The following is a 23,492-nucleotide window of genomic DNA, read 5'->3' as shown; positions in this document are numbered from 1 at the left end:
GTGAGCAGGACGCACCGCACTAACTTGTAGGTTTAGCTGAACACTATGAGGTGGACGCACCACACTAACTTGTAGGTTTAGCTGAACACTTTGAGCAGGATGCACTGCACTAACTGTAAATAGTCTAGCTGCCTGACTGTGGTACTAATAGGATCAAAAGAACACCAGCAATTTTCTTCAGGTAGCTGTAAATACTGTAACAAGACAAGCCTGCCTGTCAGTAAGAAGATAACAGGAACGGATCTAGCTGAACACTGTGAGCAGGACGCACTGCACTAACTTGTAGCTTTAGATGAATACTGTGCAGAGGTCTCACTACACTAACTTGTAGGTTTAGCTGAACACTGTGAGCAGGACGCACAGCACTAACTTGTAGTTTTAGCTGAACACTGTGAGCAGGACGCACCGCACTAACTTGTAGGTTTAGCTGAACACTGTGAGGTGGACGCATCACACTAACTTGTAGTTTTAGCTGAACACTGTGAGCAGGACGCACCGCACTAACTTCTAGGTTTAGCTGAACACTGTGAGGTGGACACACCGCACTAACTTGTAGTTTTAGCTGAACACTGTGCAGAGGTCTCACTACACTAACTTGCAGGTTTAGCTGAACACTGTGAGCAGGACGCACAGCACTAACTTCTAGGTTTAGCTGAACACTGTGAGGTGGACATACCCCACTAACTTGTAGTTTTAGCTGAACACTGTGAGCAGGACGCACAGCACTAACTTCTAGGTTTAGCTGAACACTGTGAGGTGGACGTACCCCACTAACTTGTAGTTTTAGCTGAACACTGTGAGCAGGACGCACTGCACTAACTGTAAATAGTCTAGCTGCCTGACTGTGGTACTAATAGGATCAAAAGAACACCAGCAATTTTCTTCAGGTAGCTGTAAATACTGTAACAAGACAAGCCTGCCTGTCAGTAAGAAGATAACAGGAACGGATCTAGCTGAACACTGTGAGCAGGACGCACTGCACTAACTTGTAGCTTTAGATGAACACTGTGCAGAGGTCTCACTACGCTAACTTGTAGGTTTAGCTGAACACTGTGAGGTGGACGCACCGCACTAACTTGTAGTTTTAGCTGAACACTGTGAGCAGGACGCACCGCACTAACTTGTAGGTTTAGCTGAACACTGTGAGCAGGACGCATCCCACTAACTTGTAGGTTTAGCTGAACACTGTGAGCAGGACGCACCCCACTAACTTGTAGCTTTAGCTGAACACTGTGAGCAGGATGCACTGCACTAACTGTAAATAGTCTAGCTGCCTGACTGTGGTACTAATAGGATCAAAAGAACACCAGCAATTTTCTTCAGGTAGCTGTAAATACTGTAACAAGACAAGCCTGCCTGTCAGTAAGAAGATAACAGGAACGGATCTAGCTAAACTGAATACAGTGTATATATATATATATATGCAACACCTGGGATGCATATATATACACAATACACTGTAAGTGCAGCTAACTGACTGACTGTTCTGCCTAATCTATCTAACTCAAATCAAATGACACTGTCTGTCTCTCTCTCTCTCTATCTATGAACGCCGGAACACACACTACACAGGGCCGCCGTGCAGGCGGCCTTATATAGTGTGGGGCGTGTGCTAAATCCCCTGAGCCATAATTGGCCAAAGCCTCCTTGGCTTTGGCCAATTACGGCTCTCTGTTCAGACGGCGCTGTGATTGGCCAAGCATGCGGGTCATAGTTGGCCAATCATCAGCCAGCAATGCACTGCGATGCCGCAGTGAATTATGGGCCGTGACGCACCACACGAATTTGGCGCGAACGGCCCATATCGTTCGCAATTCGGCAAACGGGCGAACAGACGATGTTCGAGTCGAACATGGGTTCGACTCGAACACGAAGCTCATCCCTAGGCTGGGACTATCTTAAGACGACCCTACGTCACTTTGGATTAGGCCCTAAGATGTATTTCCTCCCTCTACTCCAACCCCACCGCACAAATTCGCATAAATGGTACTCTGAGTGACCCCTTTACCCTACATAATGACACTAGGCAGGGCTGCCCCTTATCCCCCCTCCTCTTTGCCATTACCTTAGAACCCTTTTTGGCCACAATTAGACACAATGTAAATATAAGCGGAATCCACAAATACGCAGTTTATGCTGACAACATCTTATTCTTTATCCAACAACCACGCATCTCACTTCCACACTTAATGTCGGCATTCTCCACCTTCCAAATGATATCCAACTTCAAAATAAATCTCTCCAAATCCGAAATCCTGAACATCAATCTCCATAAATCAGAGGCGGATTCACTGAAACACCTCTTTCCCTTTACATGGGAACAAAAAAACATGAAATACCTGGGTATCTATCTGACTCCTAATCTCCACTCCCTTTTCAAATATAACTAGATCCCCCTATTAAACAGTGTCAAAGAAGATCTAAGGAAATGGTCTAGCCTATCACATTCCTGGCTAGGCAAAGAAAATATAATTAAAATGAACATACTGCCCCGTATTCTCTTTATTTTTCAAATGATTCCACTGGTTGTGCCTATAGGGTTCTTTGCCACCTTGCAAGCCATGATCTCCCACTTTATCTGGAGGAGCAGTCACCCCAGAGTATCCAGGGAGATATTGTTCCGCTCCAAGTGCTCCGGGGGACTGGCCCTCCCAAATTTTAAGACCTATTATCACGCTGTTATATTGTCAAGATTGGCAGACTGGAAATATGCCAAAGGCTCTAAACTGTGGGTACAATTAGAACACTTCTTGAGTGGTACAGACCTATCGATAGCCCCCTGGATACCCCGTTCCTCAGGGAACCTTGCCCAAACGGCATCATCACTCACCACATCCTCCTTGGATATATGGGATGCTCTACATAAAAAATTTTCCTGGGCATATGACTCCCCCTTGATGCCTCTTCTCAACCATAGTCACTTTTTACCAGGCTTAATGGATCCAAGATTTAAATCCTGGGTATCAGAAGAACCCTTCTTACTACATCATGTCCTCCACGCCAACACCCTCAAACCACTATCTGAGATTCTTCCATCCAAACCAATCACATTTTTGGACAAATGGAGATTCAATCAACTGCAACGCTTCCTCCGGACTTTCCCTCAACCTCCAAGAGGACTACAAGACCTAAACAACATTGAAGAAATATTCAACCAAAAAGACCCACCTTTGCATGGCATTTCGCTGTTCTACAAAGCTCTTATTAAACTCCAAAATCCCTCACATCCAACCTTCCTGGCTAAATGGGAAACCGATTTAGGCTTTCCTCTCACAAGCAACCAAAAAGACAAAGTCTTACAATTAGCCCATGTCTCCTCTTTGGCTTCGAAAATGGCAGAAGTTAATTACAAGTTACTTACTATATGGCATTACACACCATCCAAACTGCATCGAATGTTACCCACTAGTTCCCCATTGTGCTGGAGGAACTATGGGAACAAAGCTGCTCATGCTCATATTTGGTGGACTTGGCCACTCATCCGTCCCTTCTGGACCAGCATCCTCTGACTAATATTTCGGATCACAGACATTAATCTCCCCAACGACCCATGGATCATTCTCTTTCATGCCACTAAAGAGCCTATTGGCACTTATAAACGCTCTCTTATTCCTCATTTACTGAATACGGCCAAGGCTCTCATACCCACTGATTGCGCAAATCAACTACTCCATCTATGAAGAAATGGCTGCAAAAGATTGCCGAGATCCACCTCATGGAAGACATTACCCACAACATCAGAGACACATCTAAACGCCATAGGTTAACCTGGGCCCCCTGAAAAATATTTATATCCACTTCCTGTTACAAGGAAATCATATCTCAAAGCCCTCAGGACTGCTAGTCAACCATCTTCAATTGACTTTTTTCCGTGATAGATGTATGTTTCACCATTGATGATCTAGCTTTTTCTTTTCTTTTCCTGCATGCAAAATGCAGTTATGCAAAATGTGCTGACATGCATGCCAACAACTCCTTACACCCCACTACACTCCTTCCACCTACTCCCCCCCTCCTATCTCGCCCCCTTTTTTTTACACCTGATCCCTCCCTATCCCCCCCTCTGTTCCTTATTCCTCAAATTTCACTATTGAATTCATTTTCTAGCTGGACAAGCTTCTTTATCGTGAATGGTTCAAATGCTCGCATAGATGTAAGTCTCTCCCTGGCCATTGGTTCTATCTGTTGGATCTAATCCCTCCTCACTTTCAGTGGTCACTATCTGATACTTGTTCTTAGACAAGACGATGTGTATGTAAGAACCAGTATACTTTGTCTCCAAGACTGTATAATTATTGTTGTTTGTTTATTCCTTCCTTACTTTATCTTAATAAACAATTATTACCGGTAAACAAAAAAAAGTCTTGGCTTTGTCAGTTTTCTTCCAAAAACCTCTTGCTTCTCATTCTTTATTCCGGGCCTTTATTCAAGGATTATGGCATATAAATCCTCTGGTCAGATCATCTCTGTGTCCATGTCCATGTCAATCTGTGTCTATCGAACCTGTGGTCGAATGTGCCTAACCTTAACTCTATCAGTCCAAGATTATTCTACATAGAGAGAAAAGATTCGACATAGAGAGAAAAGATTCGACATAGGGAGAAAAGATCGCTGCTGGAATTGGGTGAGGGAAGTAAAATAAAAATAATAATGATGATGAATGTTATTGGCCGATTGTAACCAAAGAGGAGGGGCAGTAAAATAGCTAGAACTAAGTACGCACGTACAGCCAACTTACTTTCACTTACGATTTGCTAGCAGAGAGAGACACACACACTGAATCATTTCAGAAGACAGTCAATCTTAGTTGGTCCGTTTGTCAGAGAACCTGAATTATTTAGCAATTAAGCATAAGCACAGCAGCAGAACAATAGTGAAGCAAGCTACAGTTCAACTTAACTTTTTCATAATAATCTGCTGCTATTGTGTTAGTGTTGTGAACTTGATAGTGATAATAGTGTTGCTAGTGTTGTGATAGCCTCAGAGGCTGCCCGTGTTGTGTGGGGGGGGATTTATTATTATAGATTCTATATTATAATGCCATATCAATATCTGACACAACGTCGGATGCCGCGCCCGCCATTGCACTTGGAGATTGAGAAACGAATGTGAAAGTTGGCTGACTGTTGGGGTAGAGTAGACCATTCAACATGAACGACGAAGATTCGACAAAGCAACGAAAAACATACAAACGTCGAATCTTTGGCTTATGGTGTTTGTTGAAAGTTCTAAGGAGATTCGACGGATCAGCTAAACTGTACGACGCTGCAATCGTACATTTCCGGTCAAATGCATCCGCCCATAGGCTATAGAAAAATTCTAATGTTGGTTGACTAGTAAAATAATTAATAAATATAATTATTACTAGTCATACAACATTAGAATTCTACTACAGCTAGCTTGAGGGTGGAAAATTCGACTGGAAATGTACACATACAGTTTAGCTGCTCTGTCGAACCTTCTGTGAACATTCGACAGACACCATAAGCCTTCAATGACAGATTCAACCTTAATTAATTTGGATTTTCAGACGAATGCAATTTTTAACGAAAAACGAAATAAATAAAAAAGAAATTTCGGGAGTAACTAAATAAATGTATTTTTTGGACGAAAACGAAATTCTGAAACTAAATATTTCAGTGTGCATATGTCTAATACTTAACCATTCATAAAGATAAGGTGGTCTTATGTCCTCGTCCATTCTTTTTACCTAAGGTAGTATCCAGCTTTCATGTGAACCAGGATATTTCTCTACCTTCGTTTTTTCCACAACTACGTTCTGCAGAGGAAAATTTACTACACTCCCTTGACGTAGTAAGGGCGGTTAATTTCTATCTGGAAGCAACAGCTCAGATATACGGAAAACTGCCGCTTTGCTTGTGCTACCAGAAGGTCCCAGAAAGGGGCAAGCAGCGTCAAAATCAACTATTTCTAGGTGGATCCGTCAGGTCATTACTCAGGCCTATGATTTAAAAGGGAAAGTTCCGCCTTTTCGTCCTAGGGCACACTCTACCAGGGCAGTTAGTGCTTCTTGGGCAGTTCATCACCAAGCCTCCATGGCTCAGGTTTGCAAGGCCGCAACATGGTCATCGGTACATACATTCACAAAATTCTATCAGGTGGATGTAGGTCAACAAGAGGATGCCGCCTTAGGGCGCACTGTTCTGCAGGCTGCAGCATAGGTCCTCACGTCTGATGGCAGTCTGCATTGTTTTTTTGTGTCTCCCTCCCCTCAGAAGCATTGCTTTGGGACATCCCATACAGTTATTACTGGTGCTGTGTCCCGTGATGTACGAAAAAGAAAATAGGATTTTTATAACAGCTTACCTGTAAAATCATTTTCTTGGAAGAACATCACAGGACACAGAGGTCCCTCCCCTCTTTTTTGGGATATGTATGTATTGCTTTTCCACAAAAACTGAGTTACTCTCTGTGTGAGAGGGGTTATAATGTATACGGAGGGGGACTTCTTGTCTGCAATTATGCCAGTGTCCATCACCTGAAGGTGGTGTGTAACCTATACAGTTATTACTGGTGCTCTGTGTCCCGTGATGTACTTCCAAGAAAAGGATTTTACAGGTAAGCTGTTATAAAAATCCTATTTTTAGACTTATACCAACAAAGCTTGGGGAATGCCCAGGAAAAATCCAAACCTACTTACCACCAGCTCGCAGACAACCAATTAACCTGTCTAACAGTATGCGTTAAAAACAGGGGTTTAGTCCGCACGCATTTGCAAACGCATGCGTAAGCCACAGAGCCTCGTCATGGCACCCTTATATCTGTGGTCCTAACACTAAAATATGAGTGTCCCCACAGTGGAGGCACATACATTCTGATGGATAAATGAGTGCAGGTGGTCTGAAGGGGTGCCCACCCCTTCTTAAAGGTACAAGAGCACACCAAACACCCAGCAGGTAGTACAATGGCTGCAAAGATGCTGGTGCGTTGCTGGACCAATACACACACCAACGTGATCACAAAAAACTTGCCACCACCCTCATTTATAGCTGGCTATCGCAGTAAGCAGCATTGGAAGGCTACAAACAGATACCAACAAAGCTTGGGGAATGCCCAGGAAAAAATCCAAGCCTACTTACCATCAGCTCGCAGACAACCAATTAACCTGTCTAACAGTATGCGTTAAAAACAGGGGTTTAGTCCGCATGCATTTGCAAACGCTTGCGTGAGCCACAGAGCCTTGTCACGGCACCCTGATATCTCTGGTCCTAACATTAAAATATGAGTGTCCCCACAGTGGAGGCACATACATTCTGATGGATGAATGAGGGCAGGTGGACTGAAGGGGTGCCCACCCCTTCTTAAAGGTACAGGAGCACACCAAACACCCAGCAGGTAGCGCAATGGCTGCAAAGATGCTGGTGCGTTGCTGGACCAATACACACACCAACATGATCACAAAAAACTTGCCACCACCCTCATTTATAGCTGGCTATTGCAGTAAGAGGCATTGGAAGGCTACAAACAGATACCAACAAAGCTTGGGGAATGCCCAGGAAAAAATCCAAGCCTACTTACCACCAGCTTGCAGACAACCAATTCCTTGGGCATTCCCCAAGCTTTGTTGGTATCTCTTTGTAGCCTTCCAATGCCACTTACTGAGATAGCCAGCTATAAATGAGGGTGGTGGCAAGTTTTCTGTGATCATGTTGGTGTGTGTATTGGTCCAGCAACGCACCAGCACCTTTGCAGCCATTGTGCTACCTGCTGGGTGTTTGGTGTGCTCCTGTACCTTTAAGAAGGGGTGGGCACCACTTCAGACCACCTGCCCTCATTTATCCATCAGAATGTATGTGCCTCCACTGTGGGGACACTCATATTTTAGTGTTAGGACCACAGATATCAGGGTGCCGTGACGAGGCTCTGTGGCTTACGCATGCGTTTGCAAATGTATGTGCCTCCACTGTGGGGACACTCATATTTTATTTTTAGACTTAGCAGATCTCTTTTTAACCAAAGGGGCATGGCGAGACAGTGCTACAATGCTGAGGCTTTTGCGCACAGCAGAAGTGAGCATATCAACATTGATAAGCATTATAAAACTCTTCAAAAATATAAAGAAGTGAAGCTTATCTACACATCCCCATCTTCCCTTCACATCAGTGCTTTCTGTGTTTTGCTGTGGTAGAGCAACACTTCCAGTTTTTCCACTTATGTTTTCGCACCCCGAGTGTTCATTAACCACCTCCCTCCCGCCGTATTGTCAAATGATGGGCTGGCGGTGGCTCTATTGTTCTGGGATGATGTCATCCCACTCTTGAAGTGCAGCACGGCAATCGGTGGTGCACTCTGTCACTCTGACACGGTGCATCACCGATCTCGGTAAAGAGCTGATGATGAGGCTCTGTACCCATGTAATCAGTTTTGTCAAATCACAGCTGATCGCAAGTAAATAAGGAAATGCCGGCAATCAGCATTCCTTTCCTTGCACTGACAGCGTGTGAGGAGAGGAGAGCCGATCAGCGGCATTTCCTCACTGGGGAGATCTGCAAAGATAATCAGGGCACTGATTATCAGTGCAGCCCCAACTATGCCCAGCAGTGATGCCATTCAGTGTCCAGCAGTGATGCCAATCAGTGATGCTAGCCAGTGCTGCCTTTCAGTGCCTGCTCATCAGTGACACCAATCAGTGCCCATCAGTGCTGCCTATCCGTGCCAACTATCATTGTCCATCAGTGCCACCTATCAGTGCCCATAAGTGCAGATGGGCTAGTCAAATCATATCTTTATAGAGCTGGCTTTGAGTAAAGGGTCATAGTCATGCTGGAATAGAAAAGGGTCTTCACCAACATGTTACCACAGGATTGTCAGTACAGAACTTTCCAAATATCATTCGATGATGTAGTATTAAAATGTTGATGATTTATTAAATATATTTATTTTAGTTTATGATTCATTCACTCAACTAGTACTTGTTTTATTATTATATCTGCCTTGAGATTTAAATAAACATTTAGAGAAAAATTATGTTTCAAGCTAAGCTTTTCTCTGAGTTCTTTGAAATCAGGTCTCCGATTGGCAATAATTCTCAAATTAACTGTTTCGATCTCTCTGACTCACCAACAAGCATGTGAAACCACAAAGAGAGGAAACATAAGTTACAATAAATAATCACTTGGAAATCTGAATCATGCTGGGCCCAGTATCTCTTTAAACGACACCCATGTCCACATTTTACTTAGGTGCCAATCCTGAAACAGAAACATCCTGTCCACTGTGGCAACATAGGTGTGAAATAAGTGACAATTTCCTTGTAAACCGTTTGCCACATTCAGTACATGAATATGCCTGAACTCCTGTGTGAACCTTCTCGTGTCGAACCAGATTTGATTTCTGTGTAAAGCCCCTTCCACATTCAGAGCACAAATACGGCCGATTACTGGTGTGCATTATTTGATGTGTGTCATAATCCAGTTTGCTGGATTATGACATATTTGAAGCATGAGCACATTTTCTCACCTGTGTGAGTTCTCTAGTCTTTAATAAGGTTTGTTCTTTCAGCAAAACATTTTCCACATTCACGGCACGGATATGGCTTCTCCCCGTGTGAGTCCTCTGATGAGCGTTAAAAGTTCTCCTCCAGGTAAAACCCTCACCGCATTCTGAACAAGAAAATGGCTTAGCCCCAGTGTGAACCCTTTCATGCTGGATAACAGCTGACCATTCTTTAAAGCATTTCCCGCATTCAGAACATGAATATGGTTTCTCCCCTGTGTGAGTCCTCTGATGTTTTATAAGAAGATCTCTCCATGAGAAACTTTTCCCGCATTCTGCACAGGAAAATGGTCTCTCCCCCATATGAGTACTTTCATGAGAAATAAGACTTCCTCTCAGCGAAAAACATTTGCTACATTCAGAGCATGAAAATTGTTTCTCACCAGTGTGAATCCTCTAGTGTTGAAAGATTTTATTTTTGGTGAAGAAACACTTCCTGCATTCAGAACAAGAATAGGGCCTCTCCCCATATGCCAATCCAGTGGTACTATCCCAATCATTAAGAGTACCTAAAAATTAGAAACAATGGCTTTGAAATGACAGAGCTCCATTTTTTTTTGGGTCCATGAGTAGGTTAGGAGCACATTGGATTTCCAACAAATGAACAGTTACTTGTGTGAACTCTTTCATGGGTAATTAGAGACGATTTTCAGGTAAAACACTTTCCACATTTGGGACACGTAAAAGGTTTCATCCCAGCGTGAGTCCTTTGGTGGTAAACAACACCTGACTTCGATATAAAGCATTTTCCATGTTCAGAGCAAGAAAATGGTTTCTCGCCCGTGTGAGTTCTCTGGTGCGCTATGAAAAGGGACCGCTAGAGAAAAGATTTCCCGCAATCAGAACATGAATATGGCTTCTCACACGTGTGAGTTCTTTCATGCGCATGTAGTAAAAACATTTCCCGCATGTAGAACATGAATATCATTTTTCCCCTGTGTGACATCTCTGGTGGGAGATGAGTTCTGTCCTCTCTCTAAAATATTTCCCACACTCAGAACATATGAAGGGTTCACCTCCTGTAGCAGCTGTAGGATGAGTGATGGGTGAACGGTTATTAGGAAAGCTCCCTTTATGTGCCGGATCAGTGGTGTGCAATACAGGATGGAAACTAGGTGATGTCATCGGTTGTTATTTCACCATCTTGAGAAATAGAATATTGTTTAGTGTCATAGCTTTTACATTGTCCATCTGGAGAAAATACAAAACAGAGGGGGAACAGCATTGGTTAAACATATTTACAGGAAAAGAGGAACATGTAAATTCCATATCATGAAGTACAGCACAGGAAACAGTATTCATAAACCCTGGCACATCCCCAAGCAATGAATGAGAAGTGTGCGCAACAAATAGGCAAACAGAACTGTGGCAACAAAATAACGAAAAGAAAAATATACCCCCACTTACAGTGCTGCTGCAAGAACCTTGTGGTCGAAGGCTACATCTACAGAAGACTGGATATCCACCTGGTAAAACTTTGAAAAGGTATGAACAGAAGGCTGGGTGGTGGCCTTACAGAGCTGGGCTTTTCTAACTTTTGTAGCAGGGAGCTGGTTATCTTACCTGCAGTATCAGATGACATTCTGCAACATTGCTACAGTGAAACTGTTTCCCTCTAGTGAGAGCAAAGACTGTGTCATTACGTCCTGCCAGCAGAATGAATACCAGGAAGCAAAGCATACAAGGAATTGTAGTTCCAGGACTCAAGTTTCACATTGGGATTTCACTGTTTATGGACTACAACTTTCAGACTGCTGAGGAGAAAAGAACAGACTGCTGGGAGAGACTCTAAGAGGGATGGATGGAGGCCTGGCAAGCTCTCTTGGGACCCCGACCTGGATCTGTGAGCAGGGACTCTGCGATCGTGTGTGGTGTGACCGAGTCACAGCCTGTGTGAGAGAATTCATCAAGCGGGTGATCAGAGGAGCATCTGCGGACAGCATCACCTCACTGTTCGGCAGCAGCCTGGAGGCCGCTCAAGCTTCCTCTGTACTACCACCACATCAGATACGGTTAGGCGGAGGTTGGGCGCCATCCCTTGAGCCAGGACCCTGAGGGAGGATCCAGAAGGAGACACTTTCATCTGGAGCACCCTCTGCATTTTCGGTCACAGGAGTGGTGAGCGGGATTTCACATCATTTAATTGCAATAAAGACACTGTATACAGACATCTCTGTTCTTGTTGCTTTGCTGGTATCAATAGTGCTACAGAATACAGATTCACTTAACCTTATAGACACTGTATACAGACATCTTTGTTCCATACTCCTGGTATTTACAGTCCCTCTGGATACAATACCTTTCCACTAACACAGGGAGATCAAGCATTCTGTTCTGACTAAGTTCATATTAGCTTAACTGCTCTGCTCTACCATTCAGGATTACAGTTTTCTTAAAGTGCTTAGAGTTACTATTAACCCCCTTTTGTTCTTCCTGAACCTTTTTACAATAGACTATTTTTGCCTAACCTAAAGGGGATCCTTCAGGTAGCTGGACTCTGCTTAAAAGGAGCCAAGCTAACCACGGTTTATAACTGTTCTTACTGAATGTTTGTTATTTGCCTTATTGTGGGCCTGTGGGTTGAGGTACAGGGAGGAGAGGTTTGGCACAGCTTAAAGGGGTCGGTCCTCTGCCTCTCTACTACCTGTTCACATAGGTATCAATAGTGTGAACTGAGGTTCTGTTGTATTTTTAACTGCACTGTTTCCCTGAATCATTAATAACAATTTATCACTTAAGATTTTAATCTCACATGCACGGTTATGCCATATATTTCTTTTTGTCACTTTTGTCTCAGTAAACATACCTTCTGGTTTACCACAGTCGTGTTTCTTCTCTACCGCTGTGTTTCGCACTAATACTGCAGATTAGGTGTGTCAGAGGGGTTGGGACTATTCCTGGGGTTGAGAGGCAGTGTGCAGAACCAAATATACATTAAGCGGCTCCTCCGGGGATAGTGCTAAACTTTTATGACAGACTCAGAGACTCTTCTATCTCTCAAGACCTGGGCTTCAACCACCATGCTGTTAAAGCTAGTGACTGAGAAGCATGGTAGAACAAGGTTCCCTGGGACAGCAGGTCTAGTCTGTTGGGTTGAGGACAGGGGTCATCTCCTAGTACTCTATGTCTGTGTGCCAGGTTCTTCTGAGCCAATTTGGTGCAATGGGAATCACAGGCATTTTGTTTTGTCCTATTTTTTGGAGCAGACAAGGTAGAGTACGCACTGGAGGGAAAGCATAGATTAGCATGAGCTGAGATCAGGGGATTATCAAGGCATCTAAAGCTAGTGCTAGAGGATGTTTGGACTTGGCCCCAAACAGGGGCATTTTGTTTTTGAATCTTGAGGCCAGGATATCCACATCTGGGGTTCCACATTTCTGACATATCAAGTTGAAGATGTCAGGGTGAAGTATCCATCCCCTTTGATCCAAACAGTGACGGCTGAGGTCTTCCAGTTGTCCACTCCAAAGATGTGGAGTGTCAAGATCACTTTACAGTGAGTTTCTGTCCAATAGATTATCTGGCTTGTTTCCTTCAAGGCTGCATGACTCCTGGCGCCCCCTTGGTGGTTGATGTAGGCCACGGCTGTGGCATTGTCTGACAGGGGGTTTCTGTAGAAGTGGGTTCCAGTGTTGTAAAGTCAATTTGAGATCCACCAAGTTAGAACTTGCTTGGCTGGACAGCAGCATGGGTAGGTCGAGAAGGAGCATGATTGTTCCAGGTTAACAAGCTGTTGTGCTGGAGCAGCCTCATATGGCTTTGAGCAAATGTAACAGCCTTGAAGGAGGCTACCATGAGGCCTAGAGACTCTCCTAAAGTGGTTGTAAACCTCAGTCATTAAATCTGAACAAAGCACATACTATATATCTGTAGTGTTTACTTGACTATCCCCAAAGCTGTAAGTGTCGCATCTCTCTGGTGCTTCATTCCTCTGTTATCAGCATGAGTCACTTTTGAGAAGTTTTCCTGACATATGAGATACATTTGTGAAAGAGAGGAGAGCTCAGCACACATCTTATCTACTCAGAACACAGATCTGTATGTTCGTTTGTTCCTGTGTGGAGGGGGGTGTGTCTCCAATCAGCTCTCACACAATGTATACTCTACCCCCTCCTGTCTGCTCCTCGCAGATGCAGAAGGATTTTATTACAATTCTGCTCTTTTAAGGGATGTAGACAAGAGAGTACTGTAGATAAACTGGTACAACTTATGTAGAAATATTTGTTTCATCTCTGTGTATCACCTGAGCTATTCACTTCAAGGGGTATACAGTATGAGAGAGTTTACAACCCTTTAAATACTCTCACAGTTGGATGTCTCTGACATTACATTTTGAGTCCTGAGAGACATAAGTTTTTTCTCTGTAAGGAAAAAAATTGCTTGGGATGTGTCCAGGGCCAGACCCAAGTATTCCAGGTAAAGAGAAGGCTGGAGAGCAGATTTTTTTTAAATTGATCACCCAACCGAAAGCCTGGAGCATCTGACTTGTCCTGTGAACGTTTGCAGACAGCTGGAAGGAAGATGAGTCCTTCAGGAGAAGGTCATCCAGATATCCTGTGACCTATATGCCTTGGTGTCATGACTAGTTCAGGGGGATCAGAAGAAAGAAGCAGGACAGGAGGAAATTGCTGCAATTGCTCAGTTAAGGTAGGGTCCTAAAAAACATGATTGTACATTGCTCAAGTCCAGTTAGTTGCAGTCTGGCAGAACAGAAATAGCAGCAATAGCTTGTTGCAAAACCTGGGCCTGCAAGTTTAAATTTTTTAATTTTAATAGCCCCTCAAACTTTATATCTGAAGAGTCTTTGAATATAGGAACAATGTGACTTTCCTTTAATGCTGAGACAGCAACATCTAGTACAAGCACAGTCCTTTTTTTCCTTTATAGTCTGGACAGAGTTTAGCAATGATTTTTGGAGAAGTGAAAATCTTTTCCAGATTGAACTAATCATTATAAAACACCCCTCCTATTCGTTCATGAACAGGAAATGTCTTTTTTAGACTTAGCAGATCTCTTTGTACCCAAAGGGGCATGGCAAGATGGGGGGAGAATCAAATGCAAGAATGCCTTTTGCACATGGCAGAATTGAGCATATCGGCAAGCATGTTCTATGGTATGAAACCATAACATCAGTTGCATAAGAGCCTGGGGAAGGGGGATCTTCAACTGCCTCCTCTAATACCATCTTACTAGAATGGGCCCTTGTTTTCCCCCTTCCATGTGTGCCTCTTTTGGGGTGGGCATAATGGAATCCGACTTGAGTAGAGATGGTGAGGATGAAAAAAGAGCCTGGCGTGTCTGAGGTCTGGACAGAGATGACTGTAACAAAAACTGCCAGTTTTCCCAGGAATTGTGACCAATGCCGCGTACACACAATTGGAAATTCCGCCAGCAAAAGTCCGATGAGAGCTTTTGGTCGGAAAATGCAACCGTGTGTATGCTCCATTGGACTTTTGCTAGCGGAATTCCAGCCAGCAAAAGATTGAGAGCAGGTTCTCAATTTTTCGGTTGGAAAAAGTTTGGATCGGAAATTCCGATCGTCTGTACAAATTCCGAAGTGCAAAATTCCTACGCGTGCTCTGAAACAATTCGACGCATGCTCGGAAGCATTGAACTTCATTTTCTCGGCTCGTCGTAGTGGTGTACGTCACCACGTTCTTGACGGTTGAAAGTTTTGTGACCGTGTGTATGCAAGCCAAGCTTGAGCGGAATGGAAAAACCATCCAAGATTTTTCTGATGGAAAATCCGCTCGTGTGTACGCAGCTACAGTTGCAGAGAATTCCTCCTTGATCAGGTAGGCCGCATGTTGTGTCCCTGAGATGGAGCTAGAATTATGATAATAGATGCATAAACTGCTGCTAAAATGGAGTCCTGCTGTGAAGCAAAGGGAAGCATCGTCACTCTGAGGTTGAGTGTTGTGAGCGCCTTCAACAGAGCAAACATCTGCCTGAGGTTTTGCCAGGGCTCCCTTTCTGCTGCTTTCTGTCATTGATATGGGTAAGTTAATCCACTGTGGGGTATCCGCAGAGTAGGTTGCAGAATTAGGGTAAAAGTGTCCAAAAGGAGAATGCAGTGGCCCAGGTTCAGACCATGCTCATCTGGTAAACTGCAGGGTTTGCCCGAGTGCTATGTGTTCAGGTGAGAGCAGATTTCCACTACAGCCTGTGTCCTCATGCTGTTATGGGAGGCGGATCATCCATCAATCAAGATGTGACATCCCACCCACTTTGTTCTTTTTTAGTTACTGGGCATGGATGAGTAGGGAGGGACTGGGCTGTCATTTAGGATCTGTATATATACCCAAATCTGTGATGTCCATATTATGTGACCTGAAAAGCTCAGCTCAAAAAGGAAATATTCTCTCCAGCAATAGAGACCAAACTGAGCATGTGCAGGGGGGCCACTCTGACTGTGCATTATCTGGCCTTGCCCGGAGAGACCCTGCAGGAGGGGGAGGATCTGTGCATATATAATCAAAGAGCCTTTTTACACAATGCAGAGGATTAACCCCTTAAGTTCCACAGTAAGTATAACAAGCATGTTATTCTGCATATACAGACAGATTTTACTGTTGTGGGTTTAGTAACACTTTAAGCTAAGAGTGATTTCTTTAAAAGGGAGAAGAAGTTCATTACCTTGAGACACTAGCAAAAAACTGAAGACTCATGGAACGAGGTAGAGTTATAGGGGTGCAGCTCAGGGGACATATCCTCAAAAGCTTTTACCAGTGTCCAATCACCTGACGGCATTAGCCTTTAACTTGGGTTCTATGAATACTCAGGCCTGTACTGTAAGATTAAGGTAGTATCTTTATGTACATTCTGTATGATTACATAACTATATCTAGATTCTCATTTTTTTTTTATCTTGGGCTCTGCAAAGCCATGTTACTTTGTTCTGGATTTATTGTTTATTACTCACCTATGTGGATCTCCCCCTTTGTTACCATCACCACTATGGAAATATTCATACATCGCTGACCCCAATAAGTACAGACAACATCAAACAAATATTAAATAAATTATAAACAGAGTTATCCCTTTTTTTCAAAAAGTGACACATGATACATATATCTCTATCCGTGCTAAACGCTCCTCCCCAGTTTTGGGAAATATCCACTTGGTGTGACTCCTTGTAAGACACGCATGGACGAGTAACCCCCCTTTTTCCCCTGCTGACGTGGTGGACGGCCGGGGACCCCTGTCGGGACCCGGTGGGGGAGACGTCGGAGAATTATAAGCTCAGGAGAAACTGCTCAAACACAATGTGATTGGTAATTATACTGTTAAACATATATATATTATATTATATTTTTATGGTCACATCCATGAACTCTAATACGCAAATATTGTCACAGCGCCTCAATCCTCTGAAGATGACCCAACGGGGTCAAAACGCGTCAGGATTATCACCCTATTATAGCGCTTGATCATTGTATAAACTTGTGCCAGCTTCATTTGTGTTATCTCCTGTAGTACAGCTCCAATTTTAACCATCACGGTTAAGTCCCACCAATTAAAAAACCCTTTCAAGTAACAACTTTTCATAATTTTTTGCTGCTTTAAAACCCCACGGGGGATATCTTCTTTTTCTTTTTGAATTTATTTGCAAATTGTGGTGGAAAATAAGTATTTTGTCAATATCAAAAGTTCATCTCAATACTTTGTTATATATTCTTTGTTGGCAATGACAGAGGTCAAACGTTTTCTGTAAGTCTTCACAAGGTTGTCACACACTGTTGCTGGTATGATGATTTCTGGCTCACACAGACCTGTATCTTCTTCTTTAAGAGGCTCCTCTGTCCTCCACTCATTACCTGTATTAATGGCACCTGTTTGAACTTGTTATCAGTATAAAAGACACCTGTCCACAACCTCAAACAGTCACACTCCAAACTCCACTATGGTGAAGACCAAAGAGCTGTCGTAGGACACCAGAAACAAAATTGTAGACCTGCACCAGGCTGGGAAGACTGAATCTGCAATAGGCAAGCAGCTTGGTGTGAAGAAATCAACTGTGGGAGCAATAATTAGATAATGGAAGACATACAAGACCACTGATAATCTCCCTCAATCTATGAAGACAATTACAGGCCTCTCTCATCTTTTTAAGTGGGAGAACTTGCACAATTGTGGCTGACTAAATACTTTTTTGCCCCACTGTATATCACACTATCCCGTAGTGGAAAGATGCACTGAGTATATAACCACACTGTATAATACCCCCAGGGATACCCTGGTCATAAGTCAGTCAGTCAATGGGGCTGGAGAAAAACGGGATTGGACATGAACACATCAGAATGCAGTCAAACATTTTTTACATCCGTTTTCCATTGGAGACATCCTGACAAGAAGGTGATCAGTCCTGACTGCTCTAATGAAGGCAAGTGGTTATTGAGAACAAGGAGATATAACACCACTGAAAAAAACAGCATAAAATGCACTATACAGATCCGATCTGTTCAAATATTCATTCACCATACATGGGAAATTGCCACAGATTCAAGTGTAATAAAGCATGACAGCATGAAGGGATTCCCGCAACGTGCAGGTAGTTCCTTTCACTCAGTTATGGGCAGGGCTTTTTTTCAGCAGGAACGTGGGGGAACGCAGTTCCGGCACCTCCAGAACTGATTGGCAAGGTGTGCTGGAGGGGGGTCTATTATTGCTGGGGAGATCTTCTGTTGCTCATTGGGAATCTATTGTTGCTGGGGGGGGGGTCAATCATTGCTGGGAGGGAGGGGTCTTTGTTGCTGGCTGCTGGAGGGTCTATTGATGCTGGCTGCTGGAGAATCTATTGTTGCTGGAGGGGATCTATTTTTGCAGGGGGGGTCTATTGTTGCTGGGGAGGTCTATTGTTGCTGGTTGGGGGATCTATTTTTCCTGGGGGTGGGTCCTATGTTGCAGGGAGTCAATTGTGGGTCTACTGATGCTGGCTGTTGGGGGTCCATTGTTGCTGCGGTGTATCTATTTTACTGCCTTTTTTGTTATCATTAACAAATTCCATACAAAATACTTAGCACCACAAAATGATACTTGGCTCTGTATACTCTAAAAGGGGTGGTACTGGGAGGTGGTTAAGGGGTGGAACCAAGGAACGGTGCTCACAGGTGGGTAAGGGGTGGAGTCAAGGGCTGACTCAGAAGGGAGGAGTTCCTGCACCTATTCTCTGAGAAAAAAAGCCCTGGTTATAGGTAAAACTTCTCAATGTTTCTTCGTGCTTAAATTACTCACAGATCCGACTAGTCGCCATACAAAGATCTCCACAAATATTTAATGGAGTCGACCTGTCAGTGTGTTCCCGATACGTATGGTTCTCCAGCAGGCGGTTCCCTTGGCTGTGATATTCAGATTGTACCAATCAGTATTTGTGTTTCAGTGTATTTGTCAAAGGTAGTATTTGTCCAGAGTCCTTAGAGGAGGTTAGGTGGATTTCTCCGGTCGGATGCACTTCTCCAGTCCGTGCATCGGATGCTCGGGTTCAATGTCCCTGAAAGTAGGTGGCTGAGCCAGGTAGGGAACGGGGGTGCATGTCCCAGCATTTAGATGTTTACATGTTTCGTTCCTATACACCTTGAATTCATCAGAGAACCGTACGTATTGGGAACACACCAACAGGTCGACTTCCTTAAATATATGTGGAGATCTCTGTATGGCGACTAGTGGAATCTGTGAGTAATTTAAGCATAAAGAAGCATTGAGAAGTTTTACCCATAACTGTGAGTGAAAGGAACTACCTGTCAAATGATATATGTCACAAATGATATATGTAATTTGTGTTCACACAGACATACACTGCCCCGTTCTAGGAACGAGCTGCAGGGATCCCGCTACATTTGGCTTTGAGCCATTATTTAGGAACTTAGGGGGGTGCTCTGTATTGGGGAGGGTGGGCTTGCCGACTGTGAGGTTTGCACTTTTCTGCCCCTCGGTCCTACGAGGGGTATCCTTGCCCTACACAGTGTGTCTGGTTTTAGAGGAATATTTTTGGGGAGGGTTAGACCATTTGGGAACCCCCTTATTACATAGGGAGCTCTTTTTTGATCTATGGGGGGGGGGGGTTGGGTTATTGTGCTCATAATTTGTGGTACATCGCTTTTTTAAAGAAATACATCTTTTTTGTAGTTTAACTCTTTAGGGTGTGTAGAAGTCTTTGTGTTTTTTTATTTTTCGTTTCTTGGTTCTTAAGAGTGGCAAAAAGAAAGCCATTGTTAAAAGAAAGCCATAAGAAGTCCCGTTTGCGAGAAGCCATGTGGGGGACACCGCAAACATGCGGAAGAAGGTGCTCTGGTCAGATGACACCAAAATTTTACTTTTTGGCCTAAAGGAAAAATTATATGTGTGGCAGAAAACTAACATTGCACATCACCCCGAACACACCATTCCCACCGTGAAACATGGTGGTGGCAGTATCATGTTGTGGGGGTGCTTTTCTTCGATAGGGAAGCTGTTCAGAGTTGGTGGGAGGATGGAGCCAAATACAGGACAATCTTAGAAGAAAACCTGTTATGCCCCGTACACACAATTGGACTTTCTGACAACAAAACCGTGGATTTTTGTCCGAAGGGTGTTGGCTCCAACTTGTCTTGCATACACACTGTCACACAAATGTTGGCCAACAATTACGAACGTAGTGACATACAAGATGTACGGCGAGCCGATAAAAAGAAAGTTCAATAGTGATGCGTGATTCCGAGCATGCGTGTTTGTACTTTGGACTTTTGTCCGACGGACTTGTGTACACACGATCGGAAAATCTGACAACAAACATTTGTTGGCGGAAAATTTGAGAGCATGCTAGCCAACATTTGTTAGCGGTAAGTCTGACAACAAATGTTCAATGGAGCATACACACGGTCGGACTTTCCACCAACAAGCTCACATCCAACATTTGTTGTCAGAAAATCCAATCGTGTGTACGGGGCATTAGAGTCTGCAAAAGACTTGAGACTGGGGCAGGACAACGACCCTAAACATACAGCAGGAGCTACAATGGAATGATTGAGATCAAGGCATGTTCATGTGTTAGAATCTCCCAGTCAAAGTCCAGACCTAAATCCAATTGAGAATCTGTGACAAGACTTGAAAATTGCTGTTCACAGACGCTCTCCATCCAATCTGACAGAGCTTGAGCTATTTTGCAAAGAAGAACAAGCAAAAAGGTCCCTCTCTAGATGTGCAAAGCTGGTAGAGACATCCCCAAAAAGACTTGCAGCTAAAGGTGGTTCTACAAAGTATTGACTCAGGGAGGCTGAATACAAATGCACGTCACGCTTTTCACATATTTATTTGTAAAAAATTTTGAAAACCATGTATCATTTTCCTTCCAGTTCACAATTATGTGCCACTTTGTGTTGTTCTATCACAAAGAATATACCAATAAAATACATTTATGTTTTTAGTTGTAACATGACAAAATGTGGAATATTTCAAGGTGTATGAATACTTTTTCAAGACACTGTATATACGTGATTCTGCAGTTCCGCCTGCAGAAGGCGTTTGTGCGTCGCAGGCAGGCCGTGACCGATCTGCGGGTGCCGGGCACTAGATGTCCTCCGGCACCCACCGATCGTCGGTAAAACAAACAAGGCAGATCTCCGTTCTGACGGGGGGGGGGGGGGATGGATTTTGTGTTCCTGTAAAGCAGGGAATAAAATCCATCTCTTCCCTTAGTAAAGGCACCTAACACAGTACAAAAAAACATTGGTTAGGCACACAGTTAACCCTTTGATCGCCCTTGATATTTAATCCCTTCCCAGCCAGTGTCATTTTGTATGACATTGCATATTTTTAGCACTGATCACTGTATAGTGTCACCGTGTGTTAGTGTCCGATTGTCAGCTGCAACATCACAGTCCCGCTAAAAGTCACTAATCGCCGCCATTACAAGTATTAAAAAAAAAATCCAGAAATATATCCCATAATTTGTAGATGCTATAACGTTCATGTAAACTAAACAATATTCGCTTATTGGGATTTTGTTTTACCAAAAATATGTAGCAGAATACACATTGGCCTAAATTTATGAAGAAATTAGATTTTTTACATTTCTTTATTGGATATGTTTTATAGCAGAAAGTACAAAAAAAAACCTGAAATTGTTGGTCTTTTTTTGTTTATAAACGCACAAAATAAAAAATCAAATACCACCAAAAGAAAGCTCTATTTGGGAAAGAAAAAAAAAGAGAAATTGAATTTGGGTACAGTGTTGCATGACCGCGTAACTGTCAGTTTAACCACTTCAATACCAGGCACTTATACACCTTCCTGCCCAGACCAATTTTCAGCTTTCAGTGCTGTCGCAGTTTGAATGACAATTGCGCGGTCATACGACACTGTACCCAAACTAAATTTTTATCATTTTGTTCTCACAAATAGAGATTTCTTTTGGTGGTATTTGATCACCTCTGCGGTTTTTATTTTTTGCTAAACAAATAAAAATTTTTGAAAAAAATAAAAGTATTGCTTCTGTTAAAAAATTTTGTAAATAAGTACGTTTTCTCTTTCACTGATGGGCACTGATAAGAAGGGACCGATGAGGTGGCACCAATGAGTGGGCTATTGACGGGCACTCACGATGAGAACTAATATGAGGCACTAATGGGCACTAGTAGGCGGCACTGATGGGTGGCACTGATATGCAGCACTGATGGGCATTGATAGGCAGCACTGATGGGCACTCATGGGTGGCACTGAAAGGCTGCAAAGATGGGTTCTTATGGGTGGCACTGATAGGCGGCACTGATAGGCATCCCTGGTGGCACTGGCAGTGGTAGGCATTGTGAGTGGGCACTGATTGGCAGCTGCCTGGGCATTGATTGGCAGCTGCCTGGGCACAGATTAGTATTTCCCTGGGGGTCTAGTGGGCATACCTGGTGGTCCAGTGTGGATGGCCATCCTGGTGGTCCTGGGCGGCTTCCTTGGTGGTCCTGGGTGGGATCTGAGGGGGGGCTGTGCTGATAAACAATCGGATATACAATAGCGCGGACCGGAAGTGACGTAGCGGGGATCGCAACCACGCTGTTTTTACTGCTGTTCAACGCAACCTTTTTTACTTTAATGTATGCAGATATATTTTTTAATAAAAGTCTTTGGTCATACGATATTACCCTATTGGAGTCCCCTCCTTTTTGATTATCCCTTATGTGGAGCCCATACATCGGAGGGAGCGCCTCCTTCCCATAGATGGAACAGAACGCCAGCACCGATCGGACCAGAAAGAGCACAGTTCCAAAGGATTCACATAGGCACTTATATTGTGTCATCAAGGTGAGAGTTCTGGGAGCCCCTAGTGGGTATCCAACACCACGAAAGTCACCAGATCTCCTATCAACGCACGTTCACTTTTAAAGTCACATCTTGTTTATGCATCTTATTTATTTACTTTACTGGATTGATTAGCACTGAAGTCACGTTTTTATTCACTTATGAACAATCATTTATATTTTTATTTATTGCGGATTTACTTTTTATGGTATTTTATCATTTAGCTTATCCTTTCATCATTTGTTATGTATTAGGAATTTCACATAGAGGTTTTGCGCGAAATCACACACACAATTGTTTGTTATTGTGCATTTTATAATCAGCACAGACCCCCCCTGTTAGGAGAGCCTGTCAGACGCGAGTGAGGAAAAGCCGATCAACGGCTCTTCCTATTTACATCGTGATCAGACGTGATTGGACACGGCTGATCATGTGGTAAAGAGTCTCCGTCAGAGACTCTTTACCTAGATCGGAGTTGCGGTGTGTCAGCCTGACACACCGCAACAACGATTGCCGCGATGTGCGCCCCCGGGGGCGCGCAGCGGCTTAATATCCTGAGGACGTTATATGACGCCCAGTCAGGGTATTGAAACCACTTTGCAGCCGTCATTTTGCTATATGGCGGGCGGCAAGTGCTTAAGTAACGCAGTGTCGTATCGCGAATAATGGCCTGCTCATGAAGGGGGGGGGGGGGATTTTCTGGAGGTCAA

Source organism: Aquarana catesbeiana, linkage group LG08 (genome assembly GCF_042186555.1).
Source record: "Aquarana catesbeiana isolate 2022-GZ linkage group LG08, ASM4218655v1, whole genome shotgun sequence".
Taxonomy (NCBI): Eukaryota; Metazoa; Chordata; class Amphibia; order Anura; family Ranidae; genus Aquarana; species Aquarana catesbeiana.
The sequence above is the reverse complement of the archived record's forward strand: the minus strand, read 5'-3'. Positions refer to the sequence as shown.